Source organism: Macaca mulatta, chromosome 1, assembly GCF_049350105.2.
Source record: "Macaca mulatta isolate MMU2019108-1 chromosome 1, T2T-MMU8v2.0, whole genome shotgun sequence".
NCBI classification, from domain to species: domain Eukaryota; kingdom Metazoa; phylum Chordata; class Mammalia; order Primates; family Cercopithecidae; genus Macaca; species Macaca mulatta.
The window spans coordinates 232,139,063-232,163,675 of record NC_133406.1 but is presented as its reverse complement, the minus strand read 5'-3'; the positions used below and the strand labels follow the sequence as shown (position 1 = coordinate 232,163,675).

Below are 24,613 nucleotides of genomic sequence, written 5' to 3'. Positions count from 1 at the left end.
CATCAAGGGATCTCTATTAGTACTTAGAAACGCATACATGAAAAAGTTAGAGAAGCTCACTGCAAAATTAGGTGACAAAACTTACAGTTTTGTAAGCCACTGGAAGGTGGCTATTAAAAAAAAACAAACTTTACATACATAGTGGTAAAACACAGAATGGCTAAGATTGGGGTAATAAGAACTAAAAATATTTCACACTATGTAAAACTTGCCATAGGAATGGGAAAAAAAACACATTGCTTTGACCTGATTTGTCTAATTCATTTTTAAAATCAAAGCATGATGAATTATTGTAGAGTCAAACTTTTCTTTACAACCCTCTGACAAATATTAGGATGACCCAACAAAAAATAAACATAATTTAGAATTCAAGTCTCACAGAAAAAAATTCTATTTTATATTACTCTTAAAAGTATTCAAAACAAGGTTCAATTAAAGCCAAATTGTCATATAAAAAGTATTTCCCTTTGGCTTATTAACCAAGCAGCTATTTAAGAAAATAATTTATATAAATGTTTATAGTTAGCACAAAAATATAGTGCTTTATTTGAAAAGGGAAAGATAAGAACGTAGTCAAGAGCAATGTTAAAATCTCAGTTGGAATATATGCCCAGTAATATTTTAAAGCCAAAATGATTTGGCAAGATTTTCATGCAATTTACCAGAGTGCATGGGTTGTCTGAAGCTGGTTATAAAATTGGTTTTAGTCAGTAGGATCAATGATTCTCAACCTGAAAATCTCTCATGGCCCCCAAGTACTGCAGATACTTCTTTTTTTTATTAGAAAGCTAGCAGTTCTGAAAGAACTGCGCAAAGCTGATGCGATCCATTAAATGCATAATGCACATTTTCAGAATTACCCATATAAAAACACGTATTTACCAGAATTGAGCAAACGGTTTCTGCAAGGCAAGTATATATATTTTTTAAATCTTCAAATCAGCATGCCTGTAATGGGCCAGAAAAATGAGTGAGGCTATTACCATCAATATCAATTATTCCAAACAACACATGATAACTAATGTGTCTTTACTAGGGATGTCTAGAAATGAAACCATGGGTCTAGGTTGAGACTTACTCTCTAACATCCAACCTGTGTCTGGGAATGGATCACAGGATTAAGTGACCTCAAATCCTTGTTAACAGAGAGCAACAAAATCCGTAATTTGGGCAATGATACTGAACAGAGGTATTTCTGGCTGTTTCTCACAACCTCAGCGTAGCTTCATGTCCAAAGATCTATTGTGCCATCTGTAAACAACAGAGTATTTGCTAAGCTGGAGAAGGAAGTCAGCCAAAACGCGAAGGCAGATTCTCAAGGCAAAGAAGGTCCTCTGCTTTTTCAACCCTCAGCAAAGCAGCAGGTTTATGTAAATATAGCAAAAGCACAGTCCTCTCAAGGGTAAAAATCACCGTCTGAAGCATTAGGCAGTTTGTCATTATGAAACACAAAGAACCTGTCAGCATCTTTCCTGACAGCCTCCTACAGAGCAGAGTGGACACTTACCTCACCCACTAATTTAGCAAGCAGTGCCATACACGCCAGCATTAAAGCTGTGGTCACAACATACATAGGCAACGTGCCGCCACTGCTCCACCTCATAAAGAATTTTCCTATCAACGTGTTTCCGCCTATTAATCTTTGAAATACCTTCTCATCCCTTTGCAAAGCATGGCAGTGCCACTATGATATAATTTCCAACAGAAAACCCCGTTGTAAAAAGCACACATGAACAAAGACTTTCTCACAAAGAGATTTCTCGGAGACCAAGCTGGGTGGCACAGCGGCGAACATGGGAAGTTGACTCTCAGGACTGTGCCGCTCTTCTGCTTTCTATTTCTCCTCTACATGACTCCTCCACCCTCAATGCTTGGAGGTAACAGTCAATGAGGTACAGTATGTTGGTCTAACAAGGCAGAATAAAAAATTCACCAGTACCTCTCTATAGTTAAAACAGATGTCCCCCATTTTCCAAGACACACACAGAGTGTATATGTTATGTGTGTGTGCATGCTGGAAACAACACTGAAATCCTGGTACCCAAATTCCAACCCAGAGTCTCTGCATATTGCATGTCCTCCAACAAACCCTCCCATTTCTAGTCTCCCAAACCATAAAACAGCCAAACCCATCACCATTCCTCAACTCTATAAACAATGCACTGTTCTTCATAGTAAACACTCAAAAATTGTATGAGCAACAAACAAACTGAACAAAGACATGGTTAAATAAAAGAGAGATCCTAGCAAGAAAGCCGCTATGCTCTACCAATATGAACAAAACGAATGCTGTCTTCTAATACTTCTTTAGGAAATAACTCGATTGCCAGGTAACCTACTTTAGTTTTCTGCCAGAATCTTTGCTGTGAGGGGTACTCATATGGACTGTAACACTGGAGAATTTGAAAGGGAAAAGGACTGCTGCTTGGGAAGCTCAGGTGAGAGCATCACTGGAGCCCTGGAGTTCAAAGCTGCAGTGAGCTATGATCCAGCCACTATACTCCAACCTAGGTGACAGAGTGAGATGCTATCACTCATTCATACATACACACATACATACATGGAAAAGGAAACAAAAACTGGGAAAAGTGCACCTCCGTAAATGAAACCTTCCCAGTCCTTACCCTTACTCTGTTTATCATCTGTTATCAAAATCAGCTACATCATCTTAAAGATTCTAAACTTGGTGGAAAAAGATCTCAGATAACATGTATCTTTGTTTCCTTCTTTTATAAACATCACACTAATTAAATTCCATGTTTTGAAATGTCTATAGACTCCCAAGTAGTGCTACAAAGCCTACCTGGGCTTTTGTTGGAACACAGAACACTAAATACTTCTAGCAAACATTCATCCGTCTTTATCCTCACTGCTAACAAGGACAGAGAAAAAACAAGTTGAGGGGAACAGGTCATAATAAACTAAAAGAGATTTTGTTGAAAATTCCTACCTTTCTCTTTTCTCCTTTAGAAGTCAGGAAATCTGCCAATGTATTGAAAACTTAAAAACTGATCTGAAATAATTATCTTCCCAACTTTAAAAAATAATGCGGGGCCAGGAATGGTGGCACATGCCTGTAATTCCAGCACTTTGGGAGGCTGAGGCAGAGAACTGCCTGTGCCCTGGAGTTTGAGGTTACAGTGAGCTATGATTGTACCACCACTACACTCCAGCCTGGGTGACCGCATGAAACCTTCCTTGTTCCTTAAAAAAAAACAGTGATGTGGATGTTTTGGAGTAACTGCTGCAGCATGACCCCCACCTTCCCAAATCAATCATATGCTAGACAAACTTGCGAACTCTGTGGAACAAGAAAAAGCAAAATTATCCTGCCAGCAGCAAAAATCTTATTATACTGATATGCTAAATATTAGTCATGGTTGGACACATATTACCCAAGCAAAGAACACTGTAAGCACTCTCATCTCCTTATTTTATTCTGAAAACATTCCTTAAATAGCACCCTTGTCACCTGTGTTGGTTGAGTCCCTATCATGAAAGTGAGTCTAGCCAATGTAACATCCAAGTTCCAGTTAAGTGACTGCATCTCTATACTAGTTTAAAACTTTGTTTATATATAGCTTATGTGCCATAAGAGAATAAAAGTAATCTAAGGGGGGAAATCTATTTTAAAATTCAGTGACAGCCATCTACCTATTGAAGTAGTGTTTGTGGCCCCACAGACACAAAGGAAGAGAACTTCCAGGCTTCGTTCACTCTTTCTGCACCCTTGATACTTCAGGGTACCTAATTTCCTAAAGCTTAAAAATGCAGGTAACAACTCTATCTTCAATTTAACAACTCATCCCCTCCCCCCAAAAAACTACTATGAAATCCCTATTAAGTAGAGGACGATTACTGACGGAAATGCTGACAGATCCTTAACTTAATGAGAACTGACATATGCCTGAAATAATATACATTCAAGAAATCAATGCAAAGAGTCCAAACACTTCTAGAACACTGTGCCCAGTATTTATAGGAAAACATCATCAGTGACAGGTAGGCTGGGTGAAAATTCTTCTCTCCCCGTATGGCTGACAACAAACAAATTGCTCGTCTGATATTCTGGTGTCACATCCTGCAGAGCAGATTTCAAGCAACACTGCTTGCTCCTTTTCAGAAAACAACGCACTAGGAGCCTGGGCTTTACAATAAATGATTCAACCAATTTACAGGGCTCACTGGAAATACACAGGACCATTCACAACGCCTGCGTTATAATTCTTATTTGGCAAATGATTTTATTATAAACTAGTATCACAGTGAATCCATTTTCTTTACAGGTTTTCTGCTACTGTTTAATGGACTGTCAGTATAATTTAGATTTCATCTATTTAAACTCATTCAAGCCTGGCTCCTGATTGTACAGTAAATGGAACATATTTCTATTCAAATAAATTAATGACAGTTAATTGTAGTCTGCAGTTCTCAGTTTTGTAAATGCAACTGTTCCACAGTTCCTGCATCAAGCTACAAAATTTCCCACACCAATTATTTTCCCGTACTTCACAGGCATCTTCCATTTCTTGGATGCCTTCCTTATAAGACTAATGTACATATTCATTTAATATTCTTTCCCATTCAAATATTTACCTCCAACTTTCTAGAAAGTTAGGATTTAAATGCAACCAAAATGTCAGAAAATAAAAGTTTAACTGCCATTCTGGAAAAATGTTCTACTAAGGGATTTTTTTTAAGTTAGCAAAATTCAAGATTAAAAGGCATTTTTTTTAAACTTACTCCTGGATGATTTTCTTATATATTTCAAATCAGTTACAATGTCAACATTAAGTGAAATTTATTAAAAGTAGACTAAATATCCCATATGGATTTAAATATACAAACAAGGCACATGGCATATATTAACACACACTGAATTGCTTCTGAGATTGATATTCTGTTTAAGAGAAATTTACTTATGGCCAAGATTAGTGGCTCACACTTACAATCCCAACATATTGGGAGCTGGAGGCAGGAGGATCGCTTCAGGCCAGAAGTTTGAGACCAGCCTGAGCAACACAGCGAGACTCCATCTCTACAAAAAAAAAAAAAAAAATTTTACATAGCTGGGCATGGCGGCAGGCACCTGTAGTCCCAGCTGCTTAGGAGGTTGAGGTGGGAGGATCACTTAAGCCCAGGAGGTTGAGGCTGCAGTGAGCTATAATATAATAGCACCACTGCGTGCCAGCCTGGGAAACAAAGCAAGATGCTGTCTCTTAAACACATACACACACACACAAATTTACTTCTGAGTGTTATTTACTAGAAATCACAACAATCCCATGAGTGATTTTTCTTCTTGAGTGATTACTCTTTCATGGAAGAGGAAACATCCACACAGCTGTGTAAGACAAGCTTAAAGGAGAAAAAGGCATGCAAAGATGCACCTTAAAAGAAACTTATTGGCTGGGCACGGTGGCTCAGGCCTGTAATCCCAGCACTTTGGGAAGCCGAGGCAGGCGGGTTGTGTGAGCCCAGGAGTTCAAGACCAACCAGGGCAACATGGCAAAACTCTGTCTCTACAAAAAAACACACAAAAAAATTACCCAGGTGTGATGGCGTGCACCTGTGGTCCCAGCTACTCAGGAGGCTGAGGTGGGAGGATCGCTTGACCATGGGAGGCAGAAGCTACAGTGAACAGAGATTGTGCCACTGCACTCCAGTCTGAGCAACAGAGTGAGACTCTGTCAAAGAAAGAAAAGAGGGAGAGAAATGAACTTATCAAATCAATACCCAAATAGTAATAAAGTAAGGATCCAGAATTTGCTGCCCCAAACTATAACCACCAGGGTCTTAGAATGACAGATGGGAAGTAAAGGAAAAACAGAGACACCCTTTTCATTCAGCAAGCAAAGTCTGCTTACCTGGCTTTGTTTCTCCTCTCCTATAGACACATTCAATCAAGACCAAGCCATGCCCATCCTCGTGCTGCTGCTACTACGACCACTCTTCCTCAACCAGGTCCTATCACAATCCTGCTCAACCTTCAGGACCCAAATACCACCAACTTACAACCTGTTCTATTCAGTTATCTGTCCACTCACTGCCTATTACTAACATATCACTTCCCTAAATGAGAGTAATTTCTCCCCACAAAATGATCAAGGGCTAAAATTCTTTCTACTTTTTTTATCTTGCAGTACCATACCACTACAAAACATCTTCCACAAAGTTGCAGGCACAGAAAACTGTGCTTATTTTATTGACTGATTGATAAAATGCTACTAATACTATAGCTGACATCTAATACACCCCATTAAATTCTACTAGCTTACTTGAAATCTATTACAGTGTCAGCAGGCTTCAAATTTAATTGTTTGCTTTAGTTTATATAAACTTGAAAGGGCAAATGAAACCTGTTCCCTGACTCTCTAAATCTACCCATACCTACTCCTTCTCTCCCTTAACTCGTCGTTGTTTTCATTCGGGTTTTTGTTGCCATTGCTGTTGTTTGGGCAGGTCTTACTTTTTCTAATTGAAGTCAAAGAATAAAGATTTTTTTTTTTTTTTTTTTTGAGACGGAGTCTCGCTCTGTTGCCCAGGCTGGAGTGCAGTGGCGCAATCTCGGGTCACTGCAAGCTCCGTCTCCTGGGTTCAAGCCATTCTCCTACCTCAGCCTCCTTAGTAGCTGGGACTAGAGGCGCCCGCCACCACGCCTGGCTAATTTTTTGTATTTTTAGTAGAAACGGGATTTCACCATGTTAGCCAGGATGGTCTCGATCTCCTGACCTGGTGATCCGCCCGCCTCAGCCTCCCAAAGTGCTGGGAATAGAGGCATGAGCCACTGCGCCCAGCCTGAATAAAGGTATTTTAAGAATAATTTAAAACACCAAGACGCTTTCCTATGACAATAAATATTGAGACCTCATTTTTCCATTAAAGATCTTCAGCCCACTATGAATTACAAATGTCATTTTACAAATATTCAACAGATATTTTGAAAAAATAATTCCACCGACACAATACTTTCCAATAATCTCCTTATGATATAGTGATTTTGCTTTATGAAATACACAATATACTCAGGATAAAAAGAATTTTGTGGGTGTGAGGGATTTTGTCAGGTAATCTGCTGTCCACCTATCACTTTCATAATGAAAATTAGCACAAATTTCAGCAAGGTCATAGTATTTAAAGTTATCTAAATGCTTCCTGATTCCTAAAATGAGATGAGAGCTTCTGTTTATTGTTCAAGCCATAGGAGGCTCTGGATGCTTTCTATATAAAACCGTACTCACAACAGACTTCATTCAACAAATGAGTGCAGCTGCTCTGGGCCAATATAACACTTAATGAGAGTGTTGCTTCAGCATGCTCCTTTTGTAATTTGTACCTCGGAAAAATTATGTTTTGAACATCTGCTAAGACAAAATGTATGAGAACTTTGGGAGGAAAAATTAAGACATCCCCATTCTAAACAAAGTATATGAAAGACCCTCTGTCTTACAGGCAAGTCTTGTCAAGGTTACATTAAAAATAAAAATGAGTATAAAGGTTCTATAAGGAAAAGAATCATAATCTCATAAAAATATTCACACACCAACTGATTGGGCACCACTAATGCGCCACGTAAATGCTGGAGATACTAAGGTGAAAAAAACACTGTCCTTGCCTTGACAAGTTCACAATCTAATATAAGAGGTAGACATGGAAACAACCGCATGCCTTCAGTTATTTTATTTTATTTTATTTTTTAAGACAGAGTTTCGCTCCTGTTGCCCAGGCTGGAATGCAATGGCACGATCTCAGCTCACTGCAACCTCCGCCTCCCGAGTTCCAGCAATTCTCATGCCTCAGTCTCCCAAGTAGCTGGGGTTGCAGGCATGTACCACAACACCCAGCTAATTTTGTAATTTTAGTAGAGACAGGGTTTCACCTTGTTGGTCAGGCTGGTCTTGAACTCCCGACCTCAGGTGATCTGCCCACCTCGGCCTCCCAAAGTGCTGGGATTACAGGCATGAGCCACCACGCCCAGCTGTCTTCAATAATTTTAATGGTTACTTAATTTTTTTGTCTCTGAAACAGGGACTGCTAGCTGGGCCCAATATTTATTCTCCCCTTCTTCCTTATTAAGAAGGCTGAGCATGGTGGCACATGCTTGTAGTTCCAGCTACTCGGGAGGCTGAGATGGGAGGATCACTTGAGCCCAGGAGTATGAGCCTGCAGTGAGCTATGATCACCACTGCACTCCAGCCTGGGCAACAGTGTGAATCCTCATCTCAAAAACAAAGAAGCAAAAATAATAATAATAAATAAAATAAAAAATAAAAAGCATAACATCTGGTATGTAGCTGGACACACGGCCCCTCAGAATAAAGACACTTTCTAGCCTCTCTAACAGCTAACTCGGTCATGCAACAAAGTCCTGGCCATGAAATATAAGCAGACCTATAATATTTCAACTTCTGGAAACTGAATCCTGCAAAGGGGAAGCCTTGCTCTTCTTACTCTTCTTAGTAATCTGAAGGCAAATATGTGGGCTGGAGGTGGAGGAGGAGATGTAGTGTGGAAGAACAAAGAGAATGGAGGCCACATACAATGGAGTAACAGAAGCTTTGACTGTAGCTCAAGAACCAAGCGAGAATCCACATCTCCTGATTCACAGTTCAGTATTTTCGGCCACTATACTAAAATATTTTTATAAATTATTTTCAAATCAGCCAAAATATTTAAATTCATCCATTAAATTTAAATTTCTAGATGCCCTAGTGGCATTCAGAACACAAATTTTGGGGAAAATATTCTAATTTTTTTAAATAGAAAAGCTAGGAACAGATGATGCTTTAAAAAATAGAACACAGAGCTCTTAATTTAGAATGATCAAAATAAGTTGATTAGATAACAAACTATCACCTTCTACTAGGATTATGAATCAACCCCTAGCGGCAGACGAAGTTCACAACTTCCTCCCCTAAGAGACTTTACAGTGTGGTCAAGTTCCTAGCATGACTCTACTACAAGGTTGCACAAGTAGGAATAAGTGATGGTAACTTCCCCTGCAGACTGCCTGGCATTCTTTGTGGGGGCAAGTGGATGGTGTCTGCTGGCACTGCTCAGTCTCCCCTCTTTCTTACTCCACTTCTGTACAGGTTTGATCAGGACTTGAGAGAGAATACACGACTGTTTCTTCCACAAAAATATAGGACTACTGATAAATTTTCTAGAACATTATATCATTTATAGAAGTTAAAGCTGACCAAAATTCATACTATCCTAAATTCTCAGATTATAATCCATATTTTACTTCATACTAGAAAGACGATATCCTCTGTTATGCCACAGCTCTACCTCCTTTCCACACCCTCAACTCGGGGACCAAAAGAAGAGCACAAAAATGTGTCTGATGCACTCACGGTGGCAAAGATTTACCCTTCAAAGATTATAAAAAATCTCCTATTCTATTGACACATTTCTCCAATTTGTCTTTTTTGTTGACATTAAAGTTACATAAGGACATTTCTCTAATTTCAAAACTACAAATTCAGTCACTTTCATAGGCCAAAGCCCTACGATACACCAGGGCTGCTTAGAAAGAAGTGTAATGGTAATATATTTAAAATCTTTAAATGTCCAGACATACTAACTCAGCAATTCCATTCCTTAGTAATGTGTTGATATTCATCACTGCTGTTCAGAATGGAGAATATTTGGAAAACATCAAGTCCAACAATACAGAACTAGTTAAACTGAGGCATATAGTCATTAGTGTGTGAGCATCTCATATTTTTTTGTGCCATGGATGAATTTAGCATTCTATATACCTGTTCTCAAATAAATATTTTTAATGTACAAAAGCAACATATATTGAAATATTTATTATACTATAAAAAACAACTTGCAATATAATAATATGTGTACTTCTTTGTTGATTCATTAAATAACAGAATTTACTAGAGGTCATTCCCTCAATAACCTCCATACTTTAAAAGTGATGAGGAATATAAACATTGAGATTTTTTTTTTCCATGTAATGTGACAGAATATCTAAAATTTATACTGATGTCATAGGCACTGCCAGTATTGCCGTGTTTATCATCTAGCTTCATAAATGAAGTGAATGCTGAACATCATTTGAAATGTGATGAATTGGTAAAAATAAAGATGCAATTTTTTCCTCACCCAAGTTCACAACCCCTTAAATTCTCCTTGGTAGGCCATATACCCCAGGTTATGGATCTCAGCATGAAGATCATACAAAGCAGCCATAACAGTTCAGATTTACAATTCCTGGCATGGAAATAAATTCAGGACATGTTAGGAACCACATTACAAAACTGCGAATAGCTGAACTCCATATGTGTTCACTAAGGAAACTGACCATACGACAAATGTTAACAGTGGTTAAGTAGTCTCCATTTTAACTTCTGTTTGTCCAAATTTTTCAATTTTATTCCTTAAAAATGTATTATTTGTTCATCAAAAAGGGAAAATGCAGGAGGAAACTTATTGAAGAAAAATTTTTTAAGTCTATAGCCAAATATTACAAATGTACTCAAAGGGCAAAAGAAGCAGCAGTAAGTAAATGCAGGGGAGAGAACATAAAAATGGACCATCCCTAATCATTACAGAAGCTAAGTTAGAGAAACAACACTGAAAAGGGTGTTGGAAATCCGTTATGTTCATGTATCAGATGCCACAGCACTTAGAATCCTGACAACTGGGAGATAATAGAAGTAAAACATATGACAAAACTGATGGTCTCTACAACAGCCAGCCTCCACCAATCCTGACCTAAATGCCAACTGCAATCTTTAAAAAGCCTGCAGTCCATGATGCCAAATATCTATTTTGGGGATAGCTGCTGCAGACTTCAAAATCATTCTGGTTTATAACCCTGAAAGATAGCTCTGAGTTTTTCTTCATCCAAATATCTTCCAGCCAGTCCAGAGAACAAACTGGAAATCAAGTCTCCATTGTCTAGTTAGAAACTGAGTTACAGAACTCCTTGCAAGGAAGAAATAGCATTTCCCCAAGTCTGAGTGCTAACAGAGTAATTATCAAATGCAAACTTCAAAACCTTATGTGAATTTCTGTGCTGTGAAATGGTGGTAATTAAGCCACTACTTTTCAGCTAAACTGTTCTGAGGATGTAAAAATACAACATACTAGGTGAGACCTTTTCGTGATATTTCCTTTCCCTCTACTAAAAAGGGAAATTATAATTATACACAGTATTACTAACACTGCCACAATCAATTTGGTAACTGCACAGTAGCTATGTTTTATAATACCCACACAATGGGATGGCCAGGACAAGTAAAGTCTAAAAACTAAATACTATCTAATAATAATGACAGCCTGCCTCAGAGCCAAGTTATACAGAGCTTTACAAACAGAGCCCAAATGAAAACGTTAATGTAAAAATTAAGAATAAAAAGCACAGCTAGGTGTGGTGATATGCACCTGTGATCCCAGCTACTTGAGAGGCTAAAGTGGGGAGGACTGCTGGAGCCTGGGAGGCAGAGGGTGCAGTGAGCCGAGATTGGGCCACTGCACTCCAACCTGGGTGACAGAGTAAGACCCTGTCTCAAAAAAAAAAAAAAAAAAAAAAAAGAATAAAAAACAATATATTGAAATTATGTTAAAAATCTGTATCATAAACTCACTCCAAGTTCCCTTTCTAAAAGAGAGGTATAACTATAATCAAAGCTCCCCTCCCATCATTTTTTTTAAACTATATGAATCTCTATTGATCAGTCTACAGTGAGACACTAACACTCCATCTCTCAAGTATCAACATCTGTCCAACACACACAGAGAACCAGAACAATGCCTGCAGCCCTCAAAGGGATATTAAATTGTATCTTTGCCTTTTAAAGTTTGGTTTATACATTTTACACATTACACTATCACACTGTACATAATTAAAAAGGCATTCCTTGCGAAGATAACTGAATAGGGAAATCTAGAGATATAAGTCAGAAAACACATTTAGGGGTTAAATGAGTGAACAATGGTAGAGTATCTTTCGTACGTAACATATACCATGCTGCCTAATTAGAGTACATTTTTAATGGTGAAATAATGAAAAAGATTTAAATGCACTAGATATTTAATGCATATATAATGACAAATAGTCATTATGTATGAATTCAATAGACTTGGTAAAGCGACTAGAAATTTATCCATTTCCAGGTATTTAGGCATTCACTTAAAAGAATGAAGTGACTAACTTACCTTCTCCCATCTATCTCTGGTACTTACAATATGCATTATAAAACTCAGACTAATACTAAGGAAGGAGTAAAACACATTCATCCTCACTCTTTCTAGTATTTAGGGTACTCACACAGCTCCAAAGCAAAACTCATGCACACAGCCATCTATTCTGCAGTACTTAAAACTTTTTAAAGCAACAAATCACTCTTGTCCACATACATTTTAAAGTAATTTAACAAACAAAATACACTGCTCCATCTTGAAATTCATAGACAATATTTTTAATTTTGGAAAGTCTGGTTTTCTCAGCTGGTGAAGCTGTCAGAATAAATAGAAGGCAATATCTGGAAAGATGACAAACACATGGGTCAATGTCAAATACAAGCCAATCTCTGTCAAGAAAAGAGCCAAATTCCTGCATTTCCATTTAAATTACGTTATCCAACTCAAATACCATCACGCCACTTCAAATGAAAATTGCTTCCCTTTAAAGAGCTTTTTACAAAACTGATAGAGTATAACAGATTAAACAACTCTTTCAGCAATTTTCTTAGCTACTAAAAAGTAAGGCATCAAAGTATAATTATAATAAGGGGAACATTTAACAATTAATTGAGCCAGCTAAAGCTAAATCTCCAGAGCTTAGGAGTTAAAATGCTTGCTCACTAAGCAAAAGGGCAGAGGATTTTAATATAACTGCAGGAAATCTCAGTCCAATTAGATTTTAGGTAAATATAAATCTTGTTGCACTGTGATTGGAACTGTGTCACAGTCCACCAGACTGATTTTAGTATCTGGCTTGGAGAGTCAAATCAAAGAACTCCTTGCCCCACTGTCGTCTCTCCACACGCTACTGAATTAATCAAGTACCTCCAGGTTCTGTGCTGAACAAAGAAGGTCTTCTGAAGGCTGTCAGCTTGCTTTTACAACCAACCAATAAGACTCTCAGAGTATATCACACAACTGTGAGGCAGTAACATCTCTGAAAATATTCATGATTTACCCTAGTTTATAATGGCGACACCTTAACTAATTCACTGTCTTTCCTCATTCAGAATTAGATCACGTGAGGCCAGGGGCCATGCTTTTGGAGTTTTGATAATGGAGACTTAGCAACTATCTTTCAAACCAACGAGGATTAAAAATTAAGTAATCAAATTAACTAGGGTGGCAGTTCACTTCCTTAACTTAATATGCATCTTTTATCCCTGTGAAGATTTAGAAAAGTGCAGAAGGATTTAACAGAATCAAAAGTATCATATTAACATTTTGGGGGTCAAAAAAAATCAGAAATATATTTTATATTTTTAATCATTTTATAAGTTGAAAGAATTCCGTCTGTTACAAACTGGCCTTGTAATCCCAATGTAAAACAGTAACATTTAACAAAGATTTTAATATAAGATTGGCCCTTTCTGAGCCCCGCACCTATGTGCTTGTATATATACTTATTTAATCCCCAACACAATTCTGGAGGTAGGCACTCTTATCCCCATTCTACTGATGAAAAGACAACAGGGCAGAGGCTGTCCTCCACTCCCTGTTAACCCACCAGCAGTGGGGCACTGGATTATGCTGTCCTTTCTCCCTCTGTGGAACTGATTCCAATTTGTGGTCAAGATGAAACCTAAGGAAGTTTACGCACAACACTGAAACATCAAAGAGAATTTTTTAGGGTTGTTTCATTTATAAGTCTAATTAACTTATAAGAAGAGTTAAGTACCTGAGGTTTGTGTTAATAGACTTTTTAAAAATAGAAAACAAATATTAAATTAGTAAAGTCAAGCTTAAAGATATTAATGAGTTTATAAACAAGACTAATTTGTAATTCAAAATCCCTTAAAAGTGATTAAAATGTATAACTTATAAATGAGATTTATAAGCTGAATTTTTTAAAAAGTAGAACAGTGTCCTTCAATTTGCAACTTTAACAAATTGAGTATCAATATTTTTAAACCAAGGTAAACTTTCTGGACAGTCGTTTCTGCATATAAATATCAATCTTAAGGACTCTTCCCGGCCAGGCACGGTGGCTCAAGCCTGTAATCCCAGCACTTTGGGAGGCCGAGACAGGCGGATCACGAGGTCAGGAGATCGAGACCATCCTGGCTAACACGGTGAAACCCCGTCTCTACTAAAAAATACAAAACACTAGCCGGGCGAGGTGGCGGGCGCCTGTAGTCCCAGCTACTCGGGAGGCTGAGGCAGGAGAATGGCGTAAACCTGGGAGGCGGAGCTCGCAGTGAGCCGAGATCCGGCCACTGCACTCCAGCCTGGGCGACAGAGCAAGACTCCGTCTCAAAAAAGAAAAAAAAAAAAGGACTCTTCCCAAAAAGTCCTCCCATCAACTGCTCTGTGCACCTGTCTCCTACTCAACTACTAAAGGAAGCACAGCTAAGACAATGCTACCCAAGAGAGGCACCCAGGGCTAAGCACTCAAATCTAGCAGCTAACTCTGCCTATGGTAATAGGTATCTAGGGAATGACTAAGTGCCTAGAATGTGCTAGACACTTTTCTAAGTACCTGGGATACATCGGGGAGAAGATCCCTGTCCTTCTGGAACCAACCAGCAGGGAAAAAGACACACAACAGAAATGGAAATGGAAGACGTCATGGGTGTGAGTGATTGTGAAAGGTGAGGGTATCCAAGAATTTAAAATCCTAGTGGGCTAAAACAATTGCTGGATCAAATGGCCCCAGGAAGGTGGAAAGTTAAGAGGTAGAAGAGTGGGTAGATCATCACTAGGCTGCATTCCTGAATCTGATCATTACTTGCTCATAAAAATACCTTCAAAGATTGACCTTTCAACATGTTTTTGCTCATTACTAAGCATGATTTTTAAACAGTCACCTAAAGAACATTTCTGCTTCCTTTGGAACACAGTTTTTGAACACACTTTTGTTCAGTGCTTCTTACGTAGATATTTCTGCTATAACACAATGTATGTTACTGGGAAGACCACATATTCAGCAAAAATGTTCACTGAAAATAAAAGGACTTATATAAAACACAGGGTAAAAAGCAGACTACTCAAACCCCATGCAACTCTGAAATCAGATGGCTATTTTGTTAAAAATCAATACTTAAGAAATAAGAAACTCAGGCAGGTACCCAAGAGCGGCTGCATGCTGCCATAGGTGATATTGAAAATACATGAAAACAACAGATGCTGGCTTGAAGGCACCAAAACAATGCAGTAATCTGGGGGTTTTTGTGAAGGTGAGCACAGCAGGCAGGGCAACCTGCCAGAGAGCATCATGTTAGCATGTGCCTCTCTGGGGAGAGAACCCCAGCGGACAGGTGCTCATTTTTCATTTCATTTTCAATAGAAATGAGAAAGCTCCTGCTGGTGCAACAGCCAAACTGAAAGTTTAAATTCTCACCTATTTTTTTCCTTTCCTGCTAAAATACAATCCCGCATTATACCATTAAAGTATATGTTATAATTCTATTCCCTCTGGTCACACTCCTCTTGCCTAGCAAAAGTTGCACATGAACCAGCATAAACTGCACATTTTATTGACATCACTCTCCTATTTACTTACCTATCACACACAAAGCAAAACAAACTATTGCTAAATAGCCATATGCAATAACGAGGTCTCATGGCCAGCCCACATTTATTTCCCCCACCAAACTAATTCCCAATCTCATTGTGGGGAATAACTTTAGCCCCACCATGTGCAGGCTTGGGACAGCAATCAATCCAGGTTTCTGTCTTTTTTTATACAAGACATGTACATGCAATTCAAGGTAGACATACTATATTTACTCTTCTGGCACTGTGAATCTTGAGCTGAGTGACAGCAAGGGCAGGAAGATGGTGAAGGGCCCCTATTCCAGTTACAGCATCTGGCTGGAACGGTCAGTAGTTCTCACCAACCAAGTATCTGAACACTCTCATTTCAAGTAGGTCTCGGAGACTTTTTTCCAGCTTCCCAACCATTATGCAGGAAGCCTGTAATAATGTGAGTCACTCTAACAACAAATTGCCTTTTGTGTTATGTGATCACTGTATACCACCTTGCATTCAAAAAACTTTTCATGCATACAACATGCTTGCTTTTTATTAGATCATAGAAAATGTGTATTTCTCTTTCAGTTACTAAGGGTTCAAAATCCGGTAATCACCATTAGCCTACATATTCTTGAACAATTTACCTCTCACCTTCTCAGCTTACTTCCAATAGTTTCCTTATGGACGATGTTGCCTAGGCTAGCCTCAAACTCCTGGGCTCAAGTGATCCTGCCACCTCAGTCTCCTGAGTAGGTGGGACTACAGATGCTCGCCACTGTGCCCGACTAGACATACAATTTTTGGAAACAGGAGAGCTACAAATAATTTTAGGAGTAAAAGGAAAAAAGAGAAAAAGAGCAAAGTAATTATATCACTTGCATTTTCGAAGACATCGGTCTATCTTTTCTTTTTCCTTCAACACAGATGTATTTGTTTTTTGTATTCTCTTCAGGATTTTATGCAAATGTCCATTCATTCTTGGCTTTAACCAATTCTCACAGGCCCATACCATTTTATAAACCAGCTGTGTGACCTTGGCCTCCATGTCTTTGTTTCCTCATCTGTATAGCGGGGAAACAATGTCTAGGTTGCATAGGAATTTTCTAAGGACCAGAAACTACATGCTCAAAGCAAAACCAGTAGATATAAGGTGCTTTAAAACTGGTTGTCATCTATGTCGTAGCTCCCTTAGTATTTACAGCCAAGTTCACAGTGCCCTTTGAAATCAGGCACTTTAGAAGATCCAAATTATTCCCAATCATTTGGCCAGGATGTAATTCTGCAGCCACCTCTGTTCTTCTTGGATTGCATGCACTGTATTTAACATCAAAATCTCAAGCCATAAAGTCACGTATTTTTTCTCTTTAATTTTTGATCTGCCTAATTTCTAGTCTGCCACAAGTAAGTGACAAGCATGCTGGGTACTAATCCTCTCAGACTCAAGGCAATGGACTCATTTTCTAGCTGTGTATTAGCTTGGAAAAGACTGGGAGGCACTAATGAGTGATCAGTGACTCTCGAACCTAAACATGTGTTTAAATCACCTGGGCATCTTATTATATAAAACATGGATTCTGATTCAGCAGATTGGGGGCGGAATCTGAGATTGTGCATTTCTAACCAACTCCCGTGGGATGCCAATCTGTGGCCAATGCTTGGAGCAGAGAACAACTACAGTATAGGTTTCATGATACTTAATGATCCTTTCCCTATAAAATCAAAAAAGGTATGATTAATTTGTCTAAAATATCACTTCTCATTTCTCTAATTAGAATAACTTTAGTATTTTCTCTTTCCTCTATCCCCACGAAGTAGTAAGTTTTTATGTGCTAAAGAACTGTCTTTCACATACGTGGAATTTGAATAACTTCCTAATATACACGAAAAGGTAATCACCTAAAAGATGAAATAAAATTTCTACAGAAACAGAAGTAATTAAAAGTTAATGTAATCCACAACTAAAAGTTCACTATAATGTGACTGAAAATAAGAACTACATTTTCCCTACTGTTCCAAAGACACACCACTAAGAGAACTGAAAATGTCACTCAAATGTGAATCACTTAAACCTGAGTCTACCTAACAACAAAGCTCTTCCTGCCTGTTACAGGATGAGTTTGTCCTTCCCAAAATTCATATGTTGAAGTCTTTACTCCCAATAGCTCAGAATGTGACCTTATTAAAGAACAGGTAAGGCCAGACACAGTGGCTCATGACCGTAATCTCAACATTTTGAGATGCTGAGGCAAGATGATGTCTTGAGGCCAGGAGTTCAAGACCAGCCTAGACAACAAAACAAGATCCCTTCTCTAAAAAAAATTTAGAAACTAGCTGAGTACAGTGGCGTACACCTGTAGTTCCAGCTACTTGAGAGGCTGAGGCAGGAGGATCACTTGAGCCCGGGAGTTCAAAGCTACAGTAAGCCGTGTTCATGTCACTGCACTGCAGCCTAGACAACAGAGTGAGACCCTTCCCCTGCCACTCAAAAAAATAAAAATGAAAAAAAAACACAGGGTCATCATTGCCAATGCAACTAAAATAAGGACATATGAAGATATAATTACACTGTAGGTGTGATTCGTTAAGATGAAGTAAGGTGAGCCCTAATCCAATATAACTGGCATCCTTATAAAAAGGAAAAATGTGGATAGACACAGAGATATGTACACAAAGAGAATGCTATGAAAGATCACCACTACGCTGCCACAAAGTAGCAAACTGCTGTAAGCAAGGACAGAGGCTTGAAACAGAACCTTCCCTGGTGCCTTCAGAGGTAACATGAGGCCGGGTGCAGTGGCTCATGCCTGAAATCCCAGCACTTTGGGAGGCCAAGGTGGGCGGACAGCGCGAGCCAAGGAGTTCAAGGGTTGCCTGGGCAACATGGCAAATCTTGTCTCTACAAAAAATACAATTAGCCAGGCATGGTGATGCATGCCTATAGTCCCTGCTACTCAGGAGGCTGAGGCAGGAGATTGAGGCTGCAGTGAGCAATGATCGTGCCATAACACACCAGCCTGGGCAACCCTGTCTTAAAAAGAAAAGAAAAAGAGGTAACACGATCCTGCCAACACCTTGCTCTTGGATGTGTGGCCTCCAGAACTGTGAGACAACCTACCTCTGCTGTTTCAGCCACTCCATTTGTCATACCGTGCCACAGCATCCCTAACAAACTAACACACAGCCTCATTGTGTTTCCTCCCAAATAAGACTAACGTTGATTAAATAACATTAAAGATGATTGTGCAGACAGGCAATAAGGTCACAGAGGGTCTGGAGTGCCAGGTTCTGGGAACGAACCTGCTGGTGAACAGGGAATACACTGAAAAGCTTTAAGCAGATTAATAATAGGTCTAGTAAGTGCAAATGATTTTGTCACAGGTCTGAGAACAACACTAAGCTCTGCCTAAAGATGCCTTTATGCTATGTTACACAAAAATATTCTTGCCATTATCAATAAAACTTCTACCCCACCATAAAACACGAATGTCTCAAGAAGACACCTTCATTTGCATGTCACATCTATTAATACCTAAACTTCTTCTAAATATTAAGAGATGTAGATAAAAAGTTACAGATCAAATGAGCTTATACATACCTACATATATATATATATATATGTATCCTGGAACACCAAATGTCAGATCTTGGTTTTATTTTGGGAAGGCAATATTTGTCTGAGTAATAAATTGCCTTAAAGCAGCTTTCCATGATTCAGGGAACTAAGGATGTGACACCACTTTCAGCCACCACAGACCAACCCCTCAGTGAAGAAGCAGTAGCTAAATGTTAGGACCACTTGTTAAAATGCTGGGGACTCCCTCCCCACTTTAAACAGTAACTTGATTCAATGGAAATTTTCCATTTAGAAAATAGTTTCATGTTATCTTTACTTTTTCTTTTAAGGCAAACTTTTTACTGAAGTATAATACATATACAGAGAAGTGCAAAATGCAATAAATTTTCAAAGAACAAATAAGTGTAACCAGTACCATAAAACATAACATGACGAGAACTTGGGGGTCCCCTTAATGTTCTGTACCCAGTACCCATAGGGCAATCTCTCTCCTGACTTCAAACACCAAAGATTAGTTGTGGCTGTTTTAAAATTTTCTATAAAAGGAATTATACCATATTATGCTCTTCTGTGTACACTCAACATTATGTTTGAAATCATTTATTTGTTTTTGCGATGAGGTCTCACTCTGTAACCCAGGCTGGAGTGCAGTGGTGCAATCACTGCTCACTGCAGCCTCAACCTTCAGTGCTTAAGGGATCCTCCCACTGCAGCCTCCCAAGTAGCTGGGACTACAGGAGTACACCACCAAGCCCGGCTAATTTTTGTATTTTGAGTAGAGACGAGGTTTTGCCATGTTGCCCAAGCTGGTCTCCAACTCCTGGGCTCAATCCACCTACCTACCTCCACCTCCCAAAGTTCTAGGATTACAGATGTGAGCCACTGCACCTGACCCATAATCATTTACTTTAAATAGATTTTAGAAATATGTATATTCCATTTTTATTCAAACTAGATCCTCAGGTTTCATTTTGCCTAGTTTGAATTTTTTCCAGCTTAAATTCCACTTGCATCAAAAGAAAATAACACTTAAGTGATCAAAGTAAACAATTCTTGTTTCCAGGACATTTTTCCTCAAAATTGGCAAATAAAAGGGTCAAATATTTTGTAACACCTAAGATTTCACAAACCACAAACTTATCTACATAAATACATATTTTGCACTTTGTTCATGAAAGTAGAAGGAACACATATTCTAGGACTATATCTAGGGTAAATTGGACAATCAAAATTATCAGTTAATATGACAAAATATTAAAAAATGGAGAACCAGCTTAATACATACTTTTGGAAAAAAAAAAAAAACACATTTCATTATCCAAATAGCAAGCAACACCAATATGCCAAAATAAAAAAAAATCTCACAATAATATGAATTTAATTTTTTAACCAGTTCTACCTGCACCAGAAATAAAGGAATCAAATTTCCTAGAACCTAACAGAAAACAGTAGAAAGAAATTAACATGCCACCTACAGCAAACTCCAGAAATCAATATCCTATGCTAAAGAAGCCCAGAAGGGAAATCTGGCTGCACACAGCTGTGTAATAAATCAATTTGTTACCGTGACAGCCATCTCAAAACAGGAGTAATGGTTGACAGACAACAAAGAAGTTAGATCTGACTCAAGGACAATATACAATAGAGCCCTACAAGGTTTTTGTTTTGGTTTTATTTTTAACAGGCCTGTTAAATCATTCATTGGGAAGTAATACAAAACAGACTTCCAGAAGCCTTACTCTAATTTTAATATCATCAATGAGTCAATACATTTTTTTAATGTTTCTAGAAATTTCTTTATTCAACGAATATTACGGAATACAGGCTGGGCACGGTGGCTCTCGCCTGTAATCCTGGCAATTTGGGAGACAGAGGTGGGCAGATCACTTGAGGTCAGGAGTTCAAGACCACCCTGGCCAACATGGTGAAACCCCGACTCTACTAAAAACACAAAAATTACCTGGGCCTAGTGCCACACGCCTGTAATCCCAGCTACTCGGGAAGATGAGGCAGGAGAATCACTTGAACCTAGGAGGCAGAAGTTGCAGTGAGCTGAGATGGCACCACTGCACACCAGCCTGGGTGACAGAGTAAGACTCCATCTCAAAAAAAAAAAAAAAAAGAAAAAAATGTATATATATTATGGAATATACACTATGTGTACACTATTGTCAGTAGACGGCAGGAATTCAATGATGAGTGTGAAAAAATAAGAACTGCTGTTTTTTTGGAGGAGGAAGACTTATTAATCCTAACAAATAAAAAATTATTATTGTTGTAAGTGCTAGAAGACAAGACACAAAAAAGGCTATAATAGTATTTATTAAGGAAATTTGTTTGACTAACCTGGGAGAGGAAAGGCAATGACACTGGGGTGGGAGAGCTGAAGACAAGACAAGAATTAAGTGCGTTACTGAGAGGAGAAGAGCAAGTGCAAAGGCCCTTTGGCAGGAGAGAACATGGGCAGAGTCAGTAACAAAATCCATTATGCTGAGCTCCTAAGGACAAAATTAAGGTAATCAAAGAGTTTAGAAGCAAAAGTGAAAAAGACGTGGTTGTGACAATGCATGAGATTAAACCTTGGTGACAGATTCTAAATAATACTCAGTTTCTCCATAAGATCTCAGGCTTCTAAACACTAAACAATTTAAATATAGCTTGGGACAAAGAAGCATGATTATATGAAAGCCTACTTTTACCCTCAAAGTATCCCTGCTACGTTCATTCTTAGTGACATTTCAAGAAGTCCCTATAGTTTATACTTACTCTGAGTAGTAAAACCAATTCAGAGATGTAGAAAGCAAAAAATAATCTATTTGAAAAATCTTTTTTTTTTTTTTTTTTTTTTTTTTGAGACGGAGTCTCGCTCTGTCGCCCAGGCTGGAGTGCAGTGGCCGGATCTCAGCTCACTGCAAGCTCCGCCTCCCGGGTTCACGCCATTCTCCTGCCTCAGCCTCCCAAGTAGCTGGGACTACAGGCGCCCGCCACCTCGCCCGGCTAGTTTTTTTGTATTTTTTAGTAGAGACGGGGTTTCACCGGGTTAGCCAGGATGGTCTCGATCTCCTGACCTCGTGATCCGCCCGTCTCGGCCTCCCAAAGTGCTGGGATTACAGGCTTGAGCCACCGCGCCCGGCCCTCGAAAAATCTTAATCTGTGTTTGATATCCCATAGAAACAAGTGAGTATTAAATATCTATTCAGTTGGAAGCGGTGGTTCAAGCTTGTAATCCCAGCACTTTGGGAGGCCAAGGTGGGTGGATCACCTGAGGTCAGGAGTTTGAGACAAGCCCGGCCAACGTGGTAAAATCCTGTCTCTACTAAAAATACAAAAATTAGGCCAGGAGCGGTAGCTCACACCTGTAATCCCAGCACTTTGGGAGGCTGGGGTAGGCGGATCACAAGGTCAAGAGATCGAGACCATCCTAGCCAACATGGTGAAACCCTGTCTCTAATAAAAACACAAAAATTAGCTAGGTGTGGTAGCACGCACCTGTAAGTCCCAGCTACTTAGGAGGCTGAGGCAAGAGAATCCCTTGAACCTGGGAGGCGGAGGTTGCAGTGAGTCAACATCACACCACTGACCTCCATCCTGGCGACAGAGTGAGACTCCATCTCTAAATAAATAAATAAATAAATAATAGCTGGGTGTGGTGCCATGTGCCTGTAATACCAGCTACTCAGGAGGCTGAGGCAGGAGAATTGCTTGAACCCAGGAGGCGGAGGTTGCAGTGAGTTGAGATCTCACAACTGCATTCAAGCCTGGGCAACAGAGTAAGACTATGCCTCCAAAAAAAAAAAAAAAATCTACCATTTAAAAGGCCAGATGTAGTGGCTCATACCTGTAACCCCAAGACTTCGGGAGACAGAGGCAGAAGGATTACTTGAGGCCAGGAGTTCAAGACCAGCCTGAGTAACATAGCAAGACACCATCTCTACAAAAAAAATTTTTTAATAGGCCAGGTGTATGCATACCTGTAGTCCTAGCTACTCAGAAGGCTGAGGCAGGAGAATCAATTGAGCCCAGGAGTTCAAGGATGTGGTGAACTATGATCACACCACTCACCTCCAGTCTGGGCGACAGTGAGACTCTGTCTCTTTTTTTTTTTTTTTTTAAAGCTAGTAATCCACTGAAGATATCCTTTACAACATTCTCCACAGATCCTAAGCTTTTAAGATACAACTAAGCACACAGGATCTCTGCAAGTGGGTGAGGATAATCGTTTTCATCACTAACAAAGGATGTAGTAGTTTATACCAAGAAAGGAAAAGACCAGGTGCAGTGGCTTTATGCCTATAATACCAGCACTTTGGGAGGCCAAGGCAGGAGGATCACTTGAGCCTGGGAGGTCGAGGCTGCAGTGAGCCGTGATCATACCACTGACAACCTGGATGACAGAGCAACACCCTGTTGTCCAAAAAAAAAAAAAAAAAAAAAATCAGGAAACAAAACAAAGACAAGAGAAAACTCAACCCCCATCTGGGAATCTAATCACAGTACTCTACTTTTTTTTCTTTTTTTCAAGAGACAGAGTCTTGCTCTGTCACCCAGGCTGTAATATAATGGCATGTAATTCACTGCAGCCTTAAACCCCTGGCCTCAAGTGATTCTCCCACCTCAGACTCTCAAAGTGCTGGGATTACAGGTGTGAGCCACCTTGCCTGGCCCAGCACCCTACTTCTGATTCTTCAGTTTAAGAAACCCTAAAGAACAGACAATATTTAACAAATACCCATTTAGAGAAAAAGCTGTTTGGAGAAGGCAGCCAACTCAGTTAGCTTCAAATCCATTACCAAAAAGAAAAGAAACCACTGAGAAGGTCAAAGACAGTCTCCTTAACCAAATAGTCAAACATCCACTGGACCCGGCAGGATGCAAAGGCACAGCCCCCACTCAAGCAAAAGGGTGCCTCAGGTGAAGTTGTTTTGCTCTGGGTGCCATGGAAATCTTCCAAACCACGTGTGGCCTTTATAGGTCCTTCATAGCACACTCAGCTTTCAGAGAGAGCATACCTTTTTCACATTTCACAGAGGTCTTCAGATTCACTGAAACACTATCAGCCTCCATAAATACATAGTTCTTGCTCAAGCACTTTAAGAACCATTCTGTAAATAAGTCCTTAGCAATCTCCCTACACATATTCTTCCAGACTCAAGAAGGGAGGTGTATTAGTCCGTTCTCACGCTGCTATAAAGAACTGCCTCAGACTGGGTTATTTATAAAGGACAGAGGTTTAATTGACTCACAGTTCCACAGGGCTGGGGAGGCCTTAGGAAGCTTACAATTATGGTGGAAAGGGAAACAAACACATCCTTCTCACATGACCACAAGAGAGAGAAGTGCTGAGCAAAGGTGGAAAGG

The 24,613-nt window shown here is 39.3% G+C and overlaps 1 protein-coding gene and 1 long non-coding RNA gene across 18 annotated transcripts in view; both read right to left on the bottom strand.

Moving 5' to 3' along the window:
- The window catches only part of RERE (arginine-glutamic acid dipeptide repeats), a 469,651-nt gene that overhangs the window by 274,165 nt on the left and 170,873 nt on the right, over positions 1-24,613 (bottom strand).
- On the bottom strand, positions 9,957-23,593 carry LOC144336626 (uncharacterized). The gene is made up of 3 exons (XR_013408607.1): positions 23,136-23,593; positions 19,938-21,141; positions 9,957-11,505 (listed from the first exon to the last, which is right to left on the bottom strand). It is a non-coding gene; the product is annotated as an uncharacterized LOC144336626 (long non-coding RNA).